This window comes from Vicia villosa, linkage group LG7 (genome assembly GCF_029867415.1).
Source record: "Vicia villosa cultivar HV-30 ecotype Madison, WI linkage group LG7, Vvil1.0, whole genome shotgun sequence".
NCBI classification, from domain to species: Eukaryota; Viridiplantae; Streptophyta; class Magnoliopsida; order Fabales; family Fabaceae; genus Vicia; species Vicia villosa.
The window spans coordinates 2011185-2032877 of record NC_081186.1 but is presented as its reverse complement, the minus strand read 5'-3'; positions in this window follow the sequence as shown (position 1 = coordinate 2032877).

Genomic DNA, 21693 nt, shown 5'->3' with positions numbered 1-21693 from the left:
GCAAAATGGAGTAGTGTTGGTTTCCTTCTTAGAGGAAGTTCGACAAGCCCATAGAGCTTAGTCTAAATTTTTATGCCAGTTTTTTGGATTTCTTCCCACCTATATTTTCACTAAACCAATAATTACTTTATTTGTGACTTTGACTTGTCTGTTTGCTTGGGCGTAGTACAGTGTCAAGGTTAATAACTTAAATCCCATCTCTTTTGCAAACTCTTGCATCTTTCGTCCAGTGAAAAATGATCCCTGGTCCATTGTTATTGTCTCTGGGATTTTATTTGTATTTGGACTAATTCAATAATGGTTTCTTGATCAATATTTACCAAAGTTATTGCTTCGACCCATTTAGTGAAATAATCTATTCCAACCAAAATATACTTCTGTCCTTTGGACGAAGGTGGTCGAATCTCACCCACTAGATCCAATGCCCATCCTTGGAAAGGCCATGGTTTGATTATGGAGTGCAATTAGCTTGCAGGTACATGTTGAATGCATGCATGGGCTTAACATTGTTGACAACCCTTGGTGAATCCTATGTAATCTTTCAAGATGGTGGGCAAGTACATGCCATAACGGAACAAAAGCCACCTCATTTTGTGACCTGCTTCGTGCGCTAAGCATGCCCAACTATGTACAATTTCTAAAGCCAGATAATCCTCACTTTCTCCTAGGCATTTGAGTAAGACTCCTTTTGGTGTCTTTTTAAACAACTCATTTCCAATAAGTACATAACTAAGTGCTCAATATTTTACTTTTCTATCTATGTTCGGCATTGGATTTTTTAGATAATTAACTATTGGACTTCTCCAATCCGAGTCTGTCAAACTATTTATGGCTAAGACTTCGAAGCTTTCTTCATTCGTATACCACAGGCTTGGATTTTATAAATCTGAAGGAGAGAGCCTATTAGATAGTATTTTTCCTCGAATCTCAATCAATACACTTAGAAGTATGAGAAAAATAATTACAAACATTGGATGCACCACTATACTAGCTTGCGCGTGCGTGTAGCCTGATCTTGTTCGTGCCCTTATCAAAATATGCCTTTGCGAGGGCATGACTTTGAGACCTCACAAGTGATTATTCCCTTGACCAAATGTTATGGTCAAGGCATCAATGGATAGAGGACATGGAAGTAACGAGATTGGTGACAAATGTAGGTCAAGGAGAGGCTTAGAAATCTTTAAAAGTTGACTTGAAAACTTCCCACCAACTGTTTGTAGAAATGTTGCGCGCGTGCCCAGGGAATGCGCCCTTCAATGAAGAAATACATAACTTTGTGAGGTCCTGACTTTAAGACTTTGTAACCTTCTCATCCCTCGACCAAATCAATGATTTTCAAACCAATGGATAGAGGGCATAGAGATGATTAGATTCATACCAAGTTTGAATTTGAAGAGCTCTTGTAATGCTCTATAATTGGCTTCCAATACGGCACACCAGGTGTTTGTGGAAACGCTTGCGTCATCCCCAGAAACTAGCCCAGCAACTTGTCTTGAACCAAATGTGTTTCTTCAAACTTCTCTCTTTTGTGTCTTTTAAACCATGCTTCAAATGAAAAAACACTCAACTACAAAGTTGTTCATCTCCATGAGATGAACAATATTGACATTGAACATATTCTGAAATAGTGCCTTCTGACACGTGTAAACTGGTGCTGAAGTGAGCTGATCAACCAAATTTGAAAACTCCCAAAACTTCAAAAAAATTTCTAAGTGTTTTTCACTTTCTATTTTTGGTAACTTCCATATTCAACCAACTTCCAAAAATGGTAAATTTTGACAATTTACTTGATTTTATTATTCGTGTTGACTTTTCTTGACTAATTCTCTACCAAAAGTCAATATTTGAAAGTTGACCCTGATTTTGACCAAAAAGTCGACTGTTTGACTTTTTCAGCTTCAAATGGATTTTATGATTAATCAATCTCCGATTCCACTTCCAATCAATCATCAGCCAAAGAAAATCAAGTGCACACCCTCACATGAGCCTCATTCCATCTCACACTATAAAATTATTTCCTGATTAAATGTTAACCGAAAATTCAACTGTTGTTGACTTTGGTCAAAAACCTTGATTTGGGAATACCGGATGAACTTCAAGCCTACATTATTCAATCGATGCCTTGAGTTGAAGATTGTGAAACCCTAACTCCAAGATAATTTCAATGGGGATGATACCACACAATCAGATCTCAGATCCACCTCTTCAATCAGGAATATCCTTTAGTAGAACTCTTTTCTTGTCAATTTTGAGCAATGATCAAATGAATGAATGTATGGTATTATGATCCAAATGGGATATGTGCATGAATGTAAGGTAGATAAATAGGGTTGGATAAATTTGAGGTATGACAGTTGTCCTTATTTAATTGTCTTGAACTTGAAAGTAAGATTGGCGTCAACCTTTCGAACATTCACGGTAGAAGGTGATTAAATACCAAGACCTGAAATTTGTCTTCAAATGACGGTGTAAGTGTTATCCTTATTTCTTTTTTTTTGTTTTATTTTGATATCTGCTGGGGAAAGAGATTTTTTTGTTTTGTTTTTCTAGTGAAAAAGTTTAAGCTGAGTAATGGTTGGATGGTGATAGCTCGTAACGTGGCGGTGCCAATACAAGGCTCTCAAAGGGAGTGATTGCAACATGAAACAGTGATTGAAAGATATGTCTGACGGAAAGGTAAGATTTACAGTTGAAGAAACAAGGGTAAGATCAACGGACCTACAACCCACAAGGTTGAAAGAAATGAGAGTAAGATCAACGGATCTACGACCCCCAACTGAAACAAAAAGCAAGGGTAAGATCAACGGATCTACGATCCACAACTGGAAAAAAAGCAAGGGTAAGATCAACGGATCTACGACCCACAAGATTGAAAGAGACAAGGGTAAGATCAACAGACCTATGATCCACGAATAAAAAAGCGAGGGTAAGATCAACAGATCTACGATCCTAAAGGTTGAAAGAGACAAGGATAAGATCAACAGACCTACGATCCACGATTGAAAAAAGCAAGGGTAAGATCAACGGATCTACGACCCTAAAGGTTGAAAGAAATGAGATTAAGATCAACCTGCTTTGACCCCCAACTGAAACAAAAAGCAAGGGTAAAATCAACGGATCTACGACCCACAATATTGAAAAAGACGAGGATAAGATCAACAGACCTACGATCCACGACTGAAAAAAGCAAGATGTCATACCCCAAAATTTTCCTTCCATATTTCACTCACAATGATTCAATGCTCAAGAGTTTCATCAAGGAACTCTCTTACGCAAGGTTCTTCTGAAACTAAGATTTGGGTACTCTCCTAAGGTTATGGGATAAGTGAAGCCCAATGAAGTCCCCCCATGGTTCATTATGCTCTAAGGTGCTTACATAACAAAGTTCAAGACTCAATTCCAAAGTTTGCCCACTCAATGGTCCAGATGATCCACAGTTAACTGGTTTGACCTAAAAAGTCAACCATAGTCAAAGCACAGTCAAAATCTCTCAATTTTGATCAACATCAAGTGAGTGAGGATATATCCATCATTTTATCAAAGATTAATCATAATTCCATTAATAGAAACTCAGAGATGAACGAATACAAAAAGGTTCAAATTAGGGTTTCGCTAGGAAAAGTCAACTCAACTTTGACTGACCATAACTTTCACATGGAACATCAAAAATTCCTCACTCAAAGCCTATTTTGAAGGAAATTGGATTTTCTACAATTTTCTCTCACAAACCAAGGCGAGAAATGCTTCATTTGAGAGGTACGATGCAAAAGATTACAGGTCCTTTTCAAGCATCCTTCAAAAGCAGTTTTTTGTCAAAAAGGATATGATCAAGATAAAAGCTCCAAATGAAAAATATGTTCCAAAGTGGCTTATAGAGGACATCTTGAGGTTTCCAAAAAATCCTAGAACTCCTTCATAGCTTAAAAATTGAGTGAGATATGCTTGATCAAAGTTGGGTAATTTTTGGAGGCAAAATGTGAAATAAGAAGGTTCAAATTGGAATTTTTTGCAAATGGGCCTATGGTATTATGATTCAATCTTGGTCCAAAAGTCATTAGTGTTACCCAAACCATGTGCCACGAATTTTAGATGTTTTCATGATTTTATATGATTTTTTATTTCATTTAAAATGATTTAAAAATAACTTAATTGAAAGAAAATCAAATATTATATTAGAGGATTCATATTGGCCCATTCCAATCTAATTTCGTGCTAGGAAGATTGGTAAAGAGTGAATCAAATTTTGGCCAAAATAGAAAGTTTCTATTCAAAAATAAAATCAATTTTTACAAACTTGGTAAGATTGGATTCAAGAAGCATTTGTGCTATTTGTTTAACCTAATCCTCTCATCTATAAGTAGACAACACAGAGCAATAGACTAGGGGTCGAAATTCTGAGGGAAAGAAGTGCACTCAAGAACACAAAAGTTCCACATAAACTTGAATTCGGTTTTGGGGAATTAAAGCATTGCAAAGAGTTTTGAAGAGTGCAAAAAGTTCCTTGGAGGTTTCTGAATTGATTGGGATCGTTACGCTGTAACAACAACCCCAGAACAATCTCCAATTGACCGAGGTAGGTAACTCTGAAACTTGGCTCGATTAGAGTAGTTCACACATTCTCATGTAATTCTTATTGTATATTTAGGTTTGTATGATTGTTGTGAACATTCCTGTGTGTTTAATTGGATTTCTGGGCACGTTTGATACCGATTGCCATTGTTGATAGGATTAGGGTTCTTGAGTCAAATTTAGGGTCTTCTTGTTAGAGGTAAAATTAGGACAAATCAGGGGCACCCTTGGGTTTGCACGCTTAAGACGAAAAGGACAGGGGGGTCGCGAAACATTTATTCACATGTATGTGCTATTCGTTGTTATCTAGGTAAGGATTTGCTACAAACGAAGTTGTAGCTAAATCGTAGCAAAACGTGCAGGGGTTTTGGGGACGATGATGGTGTGTCCCTATGCTATTGGCTGGTTTAAATTCTCGCGCGCGTTTCCATATATCATTTTGCTTATTTTACATGTATTTATGAAAGCGTTTCTTAAACGCGTGCTGGTGTAGCAACCTGCCCTAAAAATTTAGCTTTTAGACTCGCCACCTATTCTGAAGGGCAAATAGGAAACCCTACGCAGTTAAGAGATCGGGGTAAGTTATTATAATCAGGTCGAGGGAAGGTGTTAGGCACCCTCAACCCTTTCCTATTGGCTTTGAATCTAAGGGTCAAGTTTTATGGCCAAAAGTTAAGGTTAATAGCTAAGGAATTGAATAGGTTGAAAATTGAGATTTGAACTGAATGGAGGTTTTAGGGAAGGGGACTCGCCTTGGTTATCCAAGTGCCTACGTATCTCCTTAGGGAGAATCAGAGTCAACGTAGTTCGAGCACAGGATTGTACGCCTTAGAAATGATATGAATGTGTTGGCGGTGTTTTGAATTACTGTTTCGCAGTTTTGAAAAGGTATTTTGAATTACCTTCGTAGTTTCGCAGTATCGAAGAGATGAAAATTTGTGGTTTGTGGTTTGATGTGTTTTGAGTGTTTGGGCGTACAACCCTGATTTGATATGGTACCGTTAGATGCGATGACCAATAGATTTGGTTAGTATAGCTAACGGATTAAGGGGCATTGGTGGTTACTCAGATCGATAGATTGATCGTCGCGGGCAGCAAATTAAATGTGTTTTGAATTTTTGAATTTTTTATCTCTCGTTTAAAGCGACTAATAGATTTAGTCGGGTCGAGGAGAGAATTAATCGAATGTTATTTGAATTATTAATAAACAAATTAATTAAATAAAAATTATTTCTCATCTACTTGCGACCAATAGGTATAGTCGGTTCGAGGAGAAAATTAGATTAAAATAAAACAATTAAACAATTATTAAAAGTATACAAAATTTCTTAATTAATTAAATTTTATTTTTGTTTTATACAAGGGGGGTGTGTTTTACTCAAGGTAAGAAATAAAGGGGGTGGGATTAAAAACTGGACTAGGCCCAATTACACCTGAGACCCACTTAATCCAGTGTGGCACCATGGCCGGTTAGAGTACACTCTCGCAGGCGATGAACGGTTGGATCTTTGTTCTATTTTTAATCAAAGGTCCATGTATGAAATTGGATGAGGGACCACGGTAAGCCATTGAGGCTGTTATCCTCAGAAACGCACCAATCATGTGACCCGGGAGTGGCCACATGTCACGTGGCTATCGGGTGTGAAGAGATAAGCCTTATCTCTTTGTCTTTTCCAACACCCAGAAAGTTCACTACCAATAACTCTCCTCACTTCTCTCTTCGGTTAATCATAATAGAAAAAGAAACAAACTGATAAGGCTCCTTCTCCTCTCTCTTCGACTCTCCCTTCATAACACAAAAACATCAACCAAACCTCTTCACCTTTCTCTTCGGTTCTCCCCTTTCACAGAACAACCTCACAAATTTCTACCCCCTTTCGGTTATCTCTTTCCTTTTTTAACAAAATACCAACCTTCATGTATCAATCTCGCGACTCTATATCACTCCTCTAACCCAAAATCGAATTACAAACAACATATACAAGAATCATTCAAGCGCATGAATCGCAAGGCTAAATCATTTATAACGTGTTTACCTTGTGGTCTTGGAATTCAGGGACGTGTAAGCTCCTCTCTAATCTTTCTTCTTCTCCGTTTGCAGGTTGAAGGCGCGAGTTTGAAGCTCAAAGGCTCCTCCGATTTCACCTCTTTGTTTTGGAATTTCGTCTCCGATTTTCTTCTTCGCGTTTCGGCTTTGATTTTCTCTTCTCAATTTTTCGTCCCCCTTCTTTTAGGTTTAGGATTTTCTTTTATAATGTTAGGTTTAGATTAGATTAGGGAAGATTTGATTCAATTGTTTGTAATTGATTCCTTTCCGGATTTGCTTGTAATCGATTCAAGTTGAATCAAAACTATATTTGATCTTTTTTTGCTTTTGTTAAGATTTGATTACGTTATGTTAAGATTAGATTTGTATTTTGTTGAGATTCGCTCCGGATTCACAGATTTGGGCTTGGATCTTGGAGGTTGGTTGAACATTAGGGTTTGATGTTTGATGGGGAGAAGGGCGCGGCGCTGCTAGCTTAAGGGAGATGATGAACATGGTTTACACCCTAGTTGACTCGGTCAACACCATCAATAAAATTAATAAATAATTTTAATAAGTTAATGACTTCAAAACAATGTTTTGTTTTAACTAAACATATTAATTTAATTAACATTTTTAGCAAATTAGTAAAAACGATTTGAACTTATATACATATGTATGTTATTTTTTATTTTGAATCAGTAAGAAGAAAAAAGTAAAATAAAAGTTTGGTAAATTAAGGGACTCTATTTTGATGGGCCAAATAAATGTTTAACAACACACACCCCTATTTCGAATATAGTCTTGCTAATCAAAACAACTTAATAGTAGAAATTAGTAAATTGTGAAAAAGCAAATGGGCCAAAAAACAAATTGAACCTCAAGTATTTTGCTATTCGCACCTTTACTTATTTTAAATCAACCTATAAGGAAGTTTTATAAGAGAGCGAGTTTAATAATAGGTATATTAAACCCTATGGTTCCTAATTTTTAACCCCTTTAGTAAGTTAAAAGATGTGAATCATGACGGGTAAATTTTGGGGTATGACAGCTGGCTCCAGTTGGGTTGGTTTGTGGAAATAGTTGTGAGGGGGAGGCCATGAGTTCGAGCCTCCCCTAGGACATATATTTTTTCTGAAATTTCCTGTGCAATCCTGTGTGTTCCCATCTAAGCCATGCACCATAGACTCTCAGATCCAACCTTTCAATCCCTTACCCAGCCAGATCCAACGCCCAGAGATTGTCCCTGTACCATATACCCTAATAACAACCATATTGAATCATAACCCTAATAAACTAAATAATTTTAATTAATTTGTTTGTTTTAATTAGAATATTTTTAATATATTTATTAATATAGTAATAATTATTTTTACAAATAAATTAATATATGATATTTATATTAAATCATAAATTGTTGTTCGTTCCGATTAAATCGATTAATCGCTATGGTCAATAATAATTTTAATTAAAATGTTATTTAATTAAAATGTAATTAATTCCTATTTGGTTAAATGGTTTCAACTATTTTATTAGTTGCGATGATTAACTCTTCTTTGTTTCTCACTTTAATTCGTTGTTCTTCTTAATCGAATCAATCGATTACGAGGGGTAACGATACAAACTAATTCATAAAATTGTTAAAAAATATTCTTATTCGTTATTAGTAATAATTGAATCGATCAATTAAAATTGGTAATGATACAATTTCAAATCTTTTAACTATGGTGATCGAATTTATTGATCATTGCGGTTAATAGTACAAAATTAAATCAGGGTTGTACGCCCAAACCCTAAAATACTTCTCAAACCCTTTCAAAACCATAATATAAAACTACGGATTATCATAACTACGATAGGCCACTCAAAAAGCCTCCAAAAACCATATCTAATCGAATTTCAAATCCTAAAGGCGTACAACTCGTCTCCCGAACTACGTAGACTCTGATCCTCCATAAGGAGGTACGTAGGCACTTGGTAACAAGGTGAGTCCCCTTCCTCTAAATTCTAATCATGTCAATATAATTAGCCTTATTATTATTCTCTGTCACCTTTCTTTATGAACCTTGCCATAAATCCTTATCTTTGAAATGTTATCCTTTAGGAAAGGGTTGAGGGTGCCTAATATCTTCCCTCAACCTGATTATAATAACTTACCCCGAATCTTTAAAACTGCGTAGGGTTTCCTATTCGCCCTTCAGAATAGGTGGCGACTCTAAACCTTAATTTTTAGGCAGGTTGCTACAGCTGGCGATTCTGCTGGGGACACACTATAGGTGAATTATTATGCTCCTAAGGCTTGAGAGGGTTTAGGTTTGTGGTTAATAGTTTAGGTTTTTGGCGATTTTTAGGGTTTGGCAAGTTTGCCATTTTTAGGATTTGGGGGAAGGTTTATCTTTATAATAAATATTTAATTATTTGTTTAATTATTTATTGTTTTTGGTTTTCATTAAATGTTTTATTTGTCATGTTTGCCTTAAAATGTTTAATTATATATTATATGCACTGCTGGGTATTTTTGTGTTATGTTAAAACCTAAGTGTGGGAGTTATCCTTGAGACCAGGGGGGACTTGAATCGCCTACGAGTCTCATTGATAACTCCACTCGGAGTAGGTTGAATATTTGGAAATGTCCAAAACGAGGCTTGACTTTGTTGAGGGCAAGACTGGGTATTTGGCTGATCTCTCCGAGAACCTACCCCAAAAATTCGAACCTCATGGATAAAATGAGTTGTTCTAAAATCCGAAGAGACAAAGAGTCTCGGAGGCTACGAACGACCCCATGAGACCTTCTAGAACCCCCCATAAAAAGGTAGGCTCCCTAGAGCCGCTACGTCGAACCTATGAACTTAGAATTCTTGAAATATCATAATCTGATTTGTATTTTTCTGTCATTTATGCTTGGGTTTGTTTCCTTGTTTTCTTGTTGTTATATCTTTGTGTTTGCACGCATCATTCCTCATTTGCATCTTCATCATGTCTTATCCACAAAAAAAATATACATATAAAAAAAATATATACATATTGTAAAAAATATATTTTATTGGTGAATATGTAGGAAGGATGAGTACTAAGAAGACAATTGTCCACTTTACCGTTTCTACTCCAGATATCAAGAAATTGAGAATAATCAAAGAGAAATTACCATCAGGTGCTTTGGATAGGTTTGTGATCCGCTATGGGGATATCTTGGATTTGCTCAGGGTAAAAGTGCAAGAAGAAGTTATCACCGCCTTGGTTCAATTCTATGATCCGCCGCTGAGATGTTTTACTTTTCAGGATTTTCAGTTGGCTCCGACTTTGGAAGAGATGGATGCTATGTTAGGATTCTCAAAAATTAAAAAGGAATTTTACACAGGTGTAGGTAAAGAAGTTGACTTTCCGGATTTGGCAAAGGCTTTGGGAGTGTCTGCTACGGAATTGAAGTCTAATTATAAAACTGATGGAGATGTGCATGGGATCAAAAGATCTTACTTAGAAAACCAAGCTTTAATATATGCTCAAAAGAAACAATGGTACATTTGTGGACATCTATTAGCTCTCTTGATTTTTGGTGTTGTTTTATTACCGAAGAATGTTGATTATATTGATCCTACCGCAATCCATGCTTTCACATCTTTTAGGATTTTTGACAAAGATCCAACTCCAACTATCCTCGCTAATATTTATTATGCTATCCATATGAGGTATGAAAAGAAGAAAGGAATGCTATTTTGTTGTGTCCATTTGCTATATTCTTGGTTGACTTCTCATCTCTACAAAGCTAGTTTTTTTATTAAAGATTTAACTAGATATGATTGGTCTAAAAAATTGAGGGCTCTTAAAGCGGATTCTATTCTATGGTATGCGAAGAAATTAAATTCTGACAAGGTTATTTACAAGTGTGGGGAGTTCAACAATGTGCCACTAATGGGAACTCTTGGTTGTATTAATTATAACCCCGTTCTAGCATTGCGTCAGTTGGGCCATTCTATGGATGGTGAACCAAGAACATTGAAGAAAGTAATTCCAGCTTGGAAGTGTGTTCAAAGAAAAGACTTTGGGCCAAAGAATGTTATTGCTGGAGAACCGTACATTAAATGGGTTCAAGAAAGAGTTGGAAAGATTTTGCTCCCTTTTATTGTAGATCCCGCATACAAGCCTGATTCTCCTAATCCTGTTCCTCTATCCATCGAAGAGATAGAAGGGATCAGGGCTGACCTAGAGGCGTCCCGAAAGGAAAAAGAAAAGTTAGAGCTTGATTTGCATCAACTTACCAACGAAAGGAGCCAACTACGCTTTGACCTTAAAGAAAAGAACCAAGAACTTCAAGCAATGAAGGAAGAGAATGATAGACAAAGGAGTAAACGGAAACGTGCAACCGAAGGAGTTCTAAGTGCTAATTTCAATCTAGAAGCACATAATGAGAGGTTGGAACAAGCAGATATAGAAATTGCAAGGTGGAGAAGGCGCTATGATAAAACATCCCATGACAAGGCGGAATTCGAGAAAAACTTAGAAGCGGTAGTCTTTGAATTAACAGATAGAACTAAGGATCAAGAGGTGGAAATAAGGAATCTCAAATATGATCTTCAAGAAGCTCACAAATTGGGACATGAAGAGCGTGCAAAAAGATTAGTCACGGAGGAGTTACTTTTACAGCGCACCGGGGAATATAATAGAGCTCTTCAAGCTATGGCTTCGCTTAGACAAGTGTTTGTGAGGCAAAGGGAAATATATGAGGAAACAATGAGCGAAAGGGATTATTAGAGAAGACAATTCACAATTGTTTCTACGGCAAGTGATCATGTAAGCATGGTCCCCAAGATGCTTGAAGACTATGAAAAGTGCCGAAATAATTACGATAAGCTAGTCTTTTTATGTAATGATTTGATCGAAGATATTCCAAAGAGTTTAGAAAAAGCGGAATCTTCCCCCATCATCCTTCCCAAGGTGGTAAAAGAATTCATGGAGCTTTGTAGAGACATGGTGGACAAGTTCAAAGAAGACATCCAAAGGCGTTCTTAGTTTTATTCTATTTTCCTTGTTGCATTTTTTATTAAGTATTTTAATTTCCAATTTCAATTTCTATTTGTAAACCAACAATGGAGTAGTATTTCTTTTTTAATAAAGTGTGTTTCTTTTCCGTTACTCATTGTTCCTATAATATTCACCAAAGGATTATTTCTCTAAAAAAAATAGTATATGTATATAAAAAAAAGGCTATTACATATGTATATAAAAAATAAAATACATACATATAAAAAAAAAGAAAAGAAAAGGAGAATAATAATAGTATATAAATATATATATATATATATATATATATATATATGTATATTATAATAATGTGGATAAGACGCAAACATAGCATAATCATAACATTCATAGCATGCATATCATATTTATTTTCAAAGCATAAAGAAAAACTATCTTCATCTCCAGTCACGCCATTGCAACTCGACCGCTAATCCAGACAAGATCCCAAAAGAAGAAGGCAATGGAACAATTGGAGCAGAATCAAGCCGCCCTTTGCGAGGAAATGACCCAATTGAAAGGCACTGTTGAGGACCTCAAAGGAGGAATGACCCAAATGCTGAGCTTCATGAAAGATCTCAAGGATAAGCAAGATAAGGCTAAGGAGGTTCAGGATCAGTATGAGGAGATACCTAACGATGGCAACCCATTGTTAGGATATGTTAGAGGATGTGACCCTCATAAGACAAGCGCTCACTCCTTTAAGAAGGCTACCACTACTCATGAGGAGGGAGAAGCCTCTCAAGAAGGATTTATTCCTGCTGCTCTGAAGGAAGGGGCGTCTCGCACAGTTCGCATTCCTGTCAGCAATCTTCTTAGGGATGAAGACTACTTGGATTTACAATATGGGGACAATGATGACACAAATCAAGTCCCTCAACCCAAGCTGACTCCCCCTAACTCTGGGGATGATTCTAAGGATAGCGGACAAATCAAGGCGCTGGAAGAAAGGTTAAAGGCTGTGGAGGGGTATGATGCCTTCGATGTGGATACCTTCGAAATGAGTTTAGTCCCAGATCTGACTATTCCACACAAGTTCAAAGTTCCTAACTTTGAAAATACAAGGGGCTCACATGTCCAAGGAATCACTTGCGCATGTATGTGCGAAAAATGGCCGCTTATGCTCATGATCAGAAGTTAATGATACACTTTTTCCAGGACAGCTTAAGCGGAGCATCTGTTGACTGGTACATGCAATTGGAGAAGTCCTACATCCGAAGCTGGAATGACCTTGCTAATACATTCCTGAAGCAATACAAGTACAATTTGGACATGGCGCCTAACCGAATGCAACTCCAAAATTTGTCGCAAAAGAAAGAGGAATCGTTCAAGGAGTACGCCCAGAGGTGGAGGGAAATGGCTTCCCGAGTCCAACCTCCCTTGTTGGAGAAGGAGCTGGTAGACATGTTTATGGCTACGTTGCAAGGACCATACTACGATAAGATGGTCGGAAGTGTATCTTTAGGGTTTTCAGACTTAGTGGTTACCGGTGAAAGGATCGAGAACGGAATTAAGAATGGGAAGATACAAGGGGCATCGTCAGGATCTTATCAGTCAAAGAGGCCTACTCCCACCTTCCCAAAGAAGAAGGAAGGAGAGACTAATGCAGTGGTGCATCAGGAAGCTAGAGCTCCCATGTCATTCCCACTGCAACAAAACCGGTTTCAAGGGCCTCAAAGGAGATTCGATCCTCTACCTACTTCCAAAAAGGAGATACTGAGATATTTGATAAGCGAGTCCTTAGTAGAAATCAAACCATTGGCGCCTCCTCCTCCAGGCAAAATCACACCCAATTACAAACCCAATGAGAGGTGTGAATATCATGCCAATTCTCCCGGGCATACATTGGAGAAATGTTGGGCTTTCAAGCACATAGTTCAAGATCTGATAGAGTCAGGGGCAATCACCTTTGACAAACCCAATGTGAAAACAAATCCTATGCCACACCATGATGGTGCAGTCAATGCAATAGAAGTCGTCAATGAGCAAGAGTTGGTTCAACAAAGGAACTCCCTCATAGACGCACTTAAGAGGTATCTTCTTATAAAGGGGTTTATCCTAGAACATAACGAGGCTTTTAAAGACACTTTGCAGAGGCTCATGGACCAAGGGTTGATTCAGCTGAAGGAACATCCTGAGGAAGAGTATGTAGCTATGGTGGAAAGGAACGAGCCTTTAATGATACCCACTCAAGGGGCAAGAAAGACATTAATCATCCCATGCTCTAGACCACCATTGATGATACCTACGCAAGAGCGCACTAGGATCATCCCAATCAAAGAACTATATCCTTTGGACAAGATGAAAGCAGTACCATGGGAGTACGAGGCTGATACCAATACTGCTGTGTCGAGCATTGTTGAACCTGGGGGCATGACCCGTAGTGGGCGCATATTCAAAACTGCACAAGCACGACTATTATACCCCAAAATTTGCCCGCATCTTTTTCAAGAAGAAGGCAACAGACTTCTGTCTAAAAATTGGGAGTTTCATATAATCTTGGATTTTATTTCATAAATATCCTGATTTTATGAATACTCGGTTTTTTAGAATATTTCTTATACGGTATTTTGGTTCGCTGTTGAATTTATTCTTACACAAACGCCAAGTACTGTTTATCACTTCACACACGCTGTTTATTTGAGATTTATTTGCAGATAAATAGTACTGACGCAATTGGTACAGAATTAAATTTTGTAGGCGCAGAGTCCAGGGATTCAGACTGTACTGGTAACAATTAAATTATTATTGGTTTTGTTTCCCACTAATTTTTGTACTATATTATTATTTTCAAAATCTCTTCCTTTCTTTTCAAATCTCTTTCTTTCAAATCAAATTCTAACTTTATTCCATACATCTCTCTTTTCAAACCCTACCATACACTTTCTTTCAAATCCTACTACCACTCAAATTTTCCTTTTTTGTACGGAATCACTTCATTCCCTAACGTCTCTATCCTTCTTTTCACTCTATAAATACATCTCATTTTTTTCATAAATTCTCACATCAAATTTCAACTCATTTCTCAAACTTCTACCTCATAATTATTTTCTCTTCTTCCCCGGAAAAAATGGCAAAGTGGATGGATACGTTTTTTCTTATGGTCATCACTGTTTTGGTGGTGATCATGTCCTTTTTCTGTCTGCATAGTCCTGAAAAATGCGGACCTGGGTTGCTTACATTACCGTTCATCTATATGTTGCTATTTATAGCATGGGTTTTTAATCGTCATTTTTAAAGTTTGTCGTATCTTTCGCTTTCAAATAATGTACCGTTCATTATATTTGTCGTACTATTCATTATATTATGTAATATTTGTACTGTCAGTATTAAATGTCGTACTATCTGTCGTACTGTCGTTTAATTATCAAGATAATATTATGTGTGTTTTCTGCTAGTTAAATATTTATTTTTCTGTGCATTAAATATTTTTCAAGATTATTATCAGTAATTTCGTTCGCGTTCGGTATATTTTATTTATTTATTATGTTTGTGTTTTTCTAACAACTCATGTAAATAAATTTTCACCATTAACACAAAAAAAAACAAAAAGAAAAAATTAACTTTAACTGTTAAGTTTACACTTTAACTGTTACGTTAATGCCCGGACAGCCAATTAACAATCAAACCCGCTGACAGCAAAATTCTCCGTGTTTGTACCATCATTCAAATCAATCTTTTACATTTCAAAATTTCAAGATTTTTGTTCTAGAAGTCTTCTGATAATCACATGATCAACAGAGACTCAACCCTGCACAAAAGTCAGGTAAGTTTTACTGTCTCCTACACAAACAGTCCCTAACTATGGTTTTTGTTTTTTTAAGGAGAACAAATTTTTTGAGACCTCAAATGGATTTCATGAATCCCCATATGTCTCAAAGTACCCCAGACAAATTTTCAAACTTCGATTCGCTCGGACGCACAGTCAGCAGTTCAAATAGTCAACAGACGACCAGTTTGACCAAACAGTCAACAGATAGTCAAAAATGAATTTTTTTGTCAACATCCATATTTTGTCAAAAGATTCATCATTTGATCAATGGTTGATCAGAATTCATCAAGAAAAGATCAGAAATCAACAAAACCCTAAGTTTCAAAATTAGGGTTTTCTCCTAAAAAGTCAACTGAACTTTGACCGGCCATAACTCTCTCCTCGTTCGTTCAAAAAATTCCAACCAAAGCTTGTTTTGAAGGGAATTCAATTATTTTTCAAATGAAATTGATCCCATGGTCATTGGATTCTTTTATTTTCAAATCTCTTTCTTTCAAATCAAATCCTAACTTTATTACATACATCTTTCTTTTCAAACCCTACCATACACTTTCTTTCAAATCCTACTACCACTCAAATTTTCCTTTTTTGTACGGTATCACTTCATTCCCCAACGTCTCTATCCTTCTTTTCACTCTATAAATACCTCTCATTTTTTCCATAAATTCTCACATCAAATTTCACTCATTTCTCAAACTTCTATCTCATAATTATTTTCTCTTCTTCCCAGGCAAAAATGGCAAAGTGGATGGATACGTTTTTTCTTATGGTCATCACTATTTTGGTGGTGATCATGTCCTTTTTCTGTCTGCATAGTCCTGAAAAATGCGGACCTGGGTTGCTTACACTCCTGTGCATCTATATGTTGCTATTTATAGCATGGGTTTTTAATCGTCATTTTTAAAGTTTGTCGTATCTTTCGCTTTCAAATAATGTACCGTTCATTATATTTGTCGTACTGCTCATTATATTATGTAATATTTGTACTATCAGTATTAAATGTCGTACTATCTGTCGTACTGTTGTTTAATTATCAAGATAATATTGTGTGTTTTCTGCTAGTTAAATATTTATTTTTCTATGCATTAAATATTTTTCAAGATTATTATCGGTAATTTCGTTCATGTACGGTATATTTTATATATTTATTATGTTTTGTGTTTTTCTAACAACTCGGGTAAATAAATTTTTCACTATTAACACAACAAAAACAAAAAAAAAATTAACTTTAACTGTTACGTTAATGCCCGGACAGCCAGTTAACAGTCAAACCCGCTGACAACACGATTCTCCATGTTTTGTATCACCGTTCAAATCAATCTTTTGCATTTCAAAATTTCAAGATTTTTTTTCTAGAAGTCTTCTGATAATCACATGATCAGCAGAGACTCAACACTGCACAAAAATCAGGTACGCTTAACTGTCTCCTATACAAACAGTCCCTAACTAGGGTTTTTGTTTTTTCAGGAGAACAAGTGTTTTGAGACCTCAAATGGATTTCATGAATCCCCATATGTCTCAAAGTACCCCAGACAAATTTTCAAACTTCGATTCGCTCAGACGCATAGTCAGCAGTTCAAATAGTCAACAGACGACCAGTTTGACCAAACAGTCAACAGACAGTCAAAAATGATTTTTTTGTCAACATCCATATTTTGTCAAAAGATTCATCATTTGATTAATGGTTGATCATAATTCATCAAGAAAAGATCAGAAATCAACAAAACCCTAAGTTTCAAAATTAGGGTTTTCTCCTAAAAAGTCAACTGAACTTTGACCGGCCATAACTCTCTCCTCGTTCATTCAAAAAATTCCAACCAAAGCTTGTTTTGAAGGGAATTCAATTATCTTTTAAATATAATTGATCCCATGGTCATTGGATTCACAATTTGAAAAATAGGAGCTCAGACATTACAGGTCATTTTCAAAGTCAACAAAAAGTGGTTTTTTGTCAAAGGCCATAACATCAAGATAACTTCTCCAAATGCAAAAAAGTTTCCAAAGTAGCTTGTAGAGGACATCTTGAGGTTTCTAAAAAGTACAAGAACTCCTTCATATGATCAAAATTGAGGGAGATATGCTTTGTTGAAGTTGGCTATTTTTTGGGAAAATGCATGAAACCAACATTGATCAAAAATGTTTTTTTTTCTAAAAGAGGCCAAGTATTCATGATCCAAACATGTTTCTAATGATATTAAAGGGCTCCCACGACCAACTTGAGGCCCATGGCATTTTTATTTCTTTTTTAATTTAATTTTATTCCATTTAAAGTTAAATTAAAAGAGAAATGGTGCAAGATAATGATTCAAGGCTTTTGTCCTTAGCATGAGCCATCAAAATTGATCCAAACTATGCAGCATAGAAGTACATGGCAGGCCTAGAGCAAGAGGGATGAAGAAAATCAAGCCATGGCCAAGAAATTCAAACTTTTTAATATTAAAAAAACCAAAAGTTCAAAAGCAATCAAAGCTTCTTAGCTTAAGTTTGCAGCACTCTATTGCTTATATATTACTTAGTACACTTCAGTAGGAACACACACGAAAATCCACAAAGAAATAGCCAAGAAACTCACAAAAACTTCAAAAATATCACATACTTTCAACTTTTTCATTTTCTTTGTATAAGCTCATATCAATCTAAAATAATCACCTCAATCTCCTCCTGGGCTAATATAGACTAGGTTCAGACCAATGGCCTCGATTATTTGTACTTAGAACATGCATAATAATATCTCCATATTCTATTAAATTTTTCATTTTGATATCTCATGCTATAATCCTTTTCAATGTAATATAACGAGTTCTATGAGTTCCTAACATGAATTAGAGAAGATCCAACGTAACACATGTGAGCTTTAAGCCTTATAACATCATGTGCCATTTTTGAAGCTCTAAGCTTCAATCTCTTTGTTTTGGTACTTACACGCGTTTTCATGAAGAACTAATACCACCAATGAACTCAAAACATGCTAATTAGTTAATCTTGGTGCTTAATTGCTTGTCTCAGGGCTTCTTTTGCAGGTTTCAAGAAGCATGGAAAAAAGAAGCAAAATTCGCAGGTAAAATCGTAGCTGTTTCCGAAGCAAAATCTGCAGGAAATAGGTTAGAGATGATGAATAGTGCATGTGGAAAGTTTGACTTGCACGCGTGGCGTCTGCAAGCGACCTCATTGGACGGTCAACCAAAGACTTATGTCTCTCTCCTTGCCATTGGTTGCACGTGGCCTGCTGGGTCCCACGTTTGACTCATAAATTCTGGAGGATCATATGCGTGTATACCCATTGGATCATACCATGTACCTTTCCCAATCACCATCATATCTTGACATGTGCAGATCTAAAGGCCCAAATGCGCTGGCACACCATATGCTTTCAGGATCTCACCACACATGATCATAATTTTATTATTATTTTTTTATTTGATTTAACTTCTAAAATTAATTTAAAATAGTTTTAAAAATCAAAAAATTATATTAAAAATATTTTTAGGTTGATAAAATAGCATATTATATTTTGACACAACAATATTTTATTTTTCTTAATAATTGAAATATTTTGTTTAATTAATTAGATAATATTGTTATATTCATCTTTTAATTATTTCTAACCTATCAAAAAATCAGAAAAAAATATTTTCTTTTTATTTAATCAAGTTTATATATTATAAACTAATTTTGTACATATCTAGAATATTTTTCTCTTTAGGTTTAAATTATTTGTATAATTATTTGTATAATTATATGTTAATTAACTTAATAAATTCCAAAACAATTTCAAAAATCCCAAAAAAATTAATTTTATTTTAAAAATTAATTTTATTTTAAAAATTAATTGACACACAATTTGGACATATTTTAGACTTAACTTTTTTAGGTTTAAATTTTATTTCTAATTCTTAGCTTTTTAATTAAATTAATTATGCATTAATTTTAATTAAAATCAACCATCCAAAAATCCAAAAAACACTTCCTTTATCTTATTGCAATTTAAATTCATAGATAGGTGTATAGGTTGTCAAAATCATGTAAATAGTGTAGTTTACATTTCTCGCACAATCGATGTAATAGCGTAGATTTATTTTCCGCATTTTATATTCCCGCATTTTAATTTCTGCACATATAAAACTGCGTGTATTTCAAAGATAATAATTGAAGCGCTAGATCACTAATTTTAAAAGACAAAAATATCTGAAAATAAAACACAATCGCACTTGCACCACTTAGGGTAATCCCTCTGTTACTCTTTCCAAAATCAATTCTACTGTTTCAAATACAATTCAAACAATTTCTTTCTGTATCCAGTCAAAGAAAATTTTCTAAAAGAAAATAGGAAGGGACCTTAAAAATTTAGGGTAGATCTCCTAATTGCTTGCTCAAAATCAAACAAAACAACAAATGTTTCACATATCACTGTTTTTCCAAAACAAAACTTTCAAAAAAGACAACATTTTGTATAAATCCAAACAAGGATCATTACGAAGTTAAAGATCTTTTTTCAAAACATCTTTCGAAAGATAAAACACTTTGTATACATCCGCACAAAGATCATTACAAGGTTAATTCACAAAGGTATTTAAAACCACATACAAGCATTTCAAAGCAAGACAAATGATTCAAACAAGTGAGCTAAGCAATTAAGAGCCCATGGATAACCATGGATACAAAGGGGTGCTAATACCTTCCCTTTGTATAACCTACCCCCGAACCCAAAATCTCTTAAAGGTCTTTTCTGTTTCTTTTATAAACCTTTCCTTAATTGGATAAAATAAAAGTCGGTGGCGACTCTCTGATTTTCAAAACTCAAAATAAAAGAAGAGTCAGTTCGTATCTCACGAGAAAAAACCGAGGACGACAACGACCAACGCCTAATGAAAATTTGACACAATCTGGTGACGAAGCTGTTATGAGACCGAATAACGAGGCTGAGCCCAAGGATAAAGAAGCTACTAACAAGGATGTTGAGGAGTTTCTTGCTTTAATCAAGAAGAGTGACTATAGGGTGGTAGATCAGTTGCAACAGACACCATCTAAAATATCACTCTTATCACTACTGACACACTTCGAGAGGCATCGAGACTCCTTGATGAAGATTCTGAATGCCGCCCATGTAACTAAGGACATCACAGTCAATCAATTCGATGGGATGGTGGCTAATCTAACTGCTGGGGCATGCCTGGGTTTCGGTGATAATGAGTTGCCTCCACAGGGAAAGACACACAACAAAGCCTTGCATATCTCCATACAATGTGGAAAGGCTCATCTGGCTAGAGTTTTGATTGACACAGGTTCATCGTTAAATGTGATGCCAAAAGCTACACTTAACAAAATAGCCTTGGAGGGACTTGTGGTTAGGCCAAGTCGTCTGGTGGTTAAGGCTTTCGATGGATCACAGAGTTCGGTATTAGGAGAAGTGTGTCATACCCCAAAATTTGCCTCATTTATTTCAATCAATAAGGATTCAAAAGACTAGGGTTCCACCCAAACAACACTCCTAGCCAAGAGCCTCCTAAGGCTAGGGTTTGAGATTCTCTTAGGGGAATCAATAAGATAGGGTTCTTAATCAAGGACATATGGTTCAGGGTAATTTAATACAACTCCATGGTAAAAGTCAAGGCACAACTCCAAAGGTTACCTGCTCAAGCAATCCCAAGGTCCACAGTCAAAAGATCCAAACCTAAAGGTCAAATACAACCACAAGCATGATTCAAACTTCTGATCATTGATTAAATATCAAGTACATAAGTGTATACCCATCATTTGATCAAAATTTGATCATGATTTATCAGTAGAAACTCAGAGATGAACAAATACAAAAAGGTTCAAATTAGGGTTTCTCCAGGAAAAAGTCAACTCAACTTTGACTGATCATAACTTTCACATGGAGCATCAAAAATTCCCCACTCAAAGCCTATCTTGAAGGAAATTGAATTCTCTACAACTTTGTCCCTCACAAGCCAAGGCTAGAAATGCTTCATTTGAGAGGTATGGTGCAAAAGATTACAGGTCATTTTCAGGCATCCTTCAAAAGCAGTTTTTTCCCAAAGAGGATATGATCAAGATAAAAGCTCCAAATGAAAAATATGTTCCAAAGTGGCTTGTAGAGGACCTCTTGAGGTTACCAAAAAGTATTAGAACTCCCTCATAGCTTAAAAATTAAGTGAGATATGCTTGATCAAAGTTGGGTGATTTTTGGAGATAAAATGTGAAATAAGAAGGTTCAAATTGGATTTGTTGCAAATAGGCCCATACTTTTGTGACTTAAACTTGGCCCACAAGTTATCCAAAACATATGCCACGAATTATATCACTTTAT